Raw genomic sequence first — 1,656 nt, forward strand, 5'->3', positions numbered from 1 at the left:
AGATTTTAAAAAGATTTAAAAATGATATTCTGAATGAGAAATCATTCTATTTTATGAGCTAATGAAAATTAGCTAATGAAATAGCTAATGAAATTTTCATTAGCTCATAAAACATGGGCTACTAGGAAACAAGTGCCTCTAGTGAATCTGACATCTGGATATGGGGTCTGGTGCTGCTAGATTTTGAATTTCAGTCTAGGTGATTGGTTGGAGATATTTTTGTTTCAGTGTGAATGCATCTGTGAAGCTGGTGAGAATTGGGATGAGATTCAGAAAATAGTATTAAAGTAACATGAAATTTATAATTCTCTTCTCCCTTTCCCCATGTATTTTTCTGAGTATTCTCCTTATTCCCATCCTGTTCTATGTGATTTCAAATATTTAACTCCCCAGGAAAGCTGTTGAATATGGAATGCAGTAGTTTTAACCTGATTAGCAGATAGATTAACATTTTGTTACACCTATTTGTTTTATTCAAGCTTTTTTTTCTTACTTGAAATATATATATATGTGTGTGTGCATATATATATATGGGATAATTGTATAAAATATTTACATATATATGTATATATATGGGGGAATTGTATGATGTAGTGTTTAGAGAATGGGCCTCTGTGTCAGAGACTTGGTTTTGAAACTTTGCTCTGTTAAAGTAAGGTTTAATGTCCTTTTCAGTATATGAAGTGAGACAATCCAGGTGACACATAAAGCATAGTGCCTGATGCAGTGAATATTAGTTCAGATTAGTTGCTTTATTGTTATTTGAGATTCTACTATCTTCATATTTTAATACAGTATTCTTTTATATTCATCTAGATTATATCTAAATTTGTTTAGTTTGATCATATAGTCAATATTCTTTATGAGGAATGTATAACTCAGATTTTATGAATCTGCATTCTCATTCTTTGTCATGTTAGCTAAACTAATTGTATTTTCATTAAAATAAATGTCACTAATATAGTGGCTATCTTGTAATCAGTACATTTGAATTTATAAGAAAGTCAAGGAAAGCTAGGGAAAACATAAAAATAACATTTTATGATTATAAAGTTAATGTTTATTACAGGAAATTTGAGAAATATTCAAAGTACAAACAAAATTTAAATCTTCTGAAACTCCACACTCAATGCAGTCAATGTAGGAATTTTTGTGAAGTTTTCACAGTCAAAATGCCAAATGTTCTCCAAGTCTTTTTTTCTTAATTCAGGAAATGTTTTTCTTTTTCCCTTTCCAGGGCTGTTCCTGGTCAGTTATATTTGTGGATCTCGATGCTCACAATCGCAACAGGCAAACTTTGTGCTCGCTGTTACCCAGAGAATCAAGATCACATGTGAGACATTGAATAAAGATCATGAACTATTGTTTATGATTTCTATGTAGTTTTACCTTAATTTCCAATAAAGTACTCTAAAATGTTAGTGGTCGTCTGAAAGGAATAAGAAGACATGATAGATATTGCCCCTTACTCCTCTGGCCTGGGGAGGTCTTAGGAAATGGACGAGAGTTGTGGACAGGGCTGCTTTAGCCTTTGAATCTCTTGCAGGAGAATACAAAAATAGACTTTTCTTTTGGGGGAGTAGCAACATTAGGCCAAGATGAATTATTTTTTTGCCATGGTATATTAGAAAAATACATTTTTTTTTTTTTTTTTTT

At 31.3% G+C, this 1,656-nt stretch overlaps 1 protein-coding gene across 3 annotated transcripts in view; it reads left to right on the forward strand.

The window, feature by feature from the left end:
* Positions 1-1,237: 1,237 nt before the first annotated feature.
* The window catches only part of LOC108527348 (phosphorylase b kinase regulatory subunit beta), a 115,319-nt gene continuing 114,900 nt past the window's right edge, over positions 1,238-1,656 (forward strand). For all 3 annotated transcript variants that reach the window (XM_017868558.1, XM_017868550.1, XM_017868567.1), the window contains exon 1: positions 1,238-1,333. The gene's annotated coding sequence lies outside the window, so the exon portion shown is untranslated. The remainder of the gene's footprint in view (positions 1,334-1,656) is intronic.

Source organism: Rhinopithecus bieti, unplaced genomic scaffold, assembly GCF_001698545.2.
Source record: "Rhinopithecus bieti isolate Rb0 unplaced genomic scaffold, ASM169854v2 scaffold_618, whole genome shotgun sequence".
NCBI classification, from domain to species: Eukaryota; Metazoa; Chordata; class Mammalia; order Primates; family Cercopithecidae; genus Rhinopithecus; species Rhinopithecus bieti.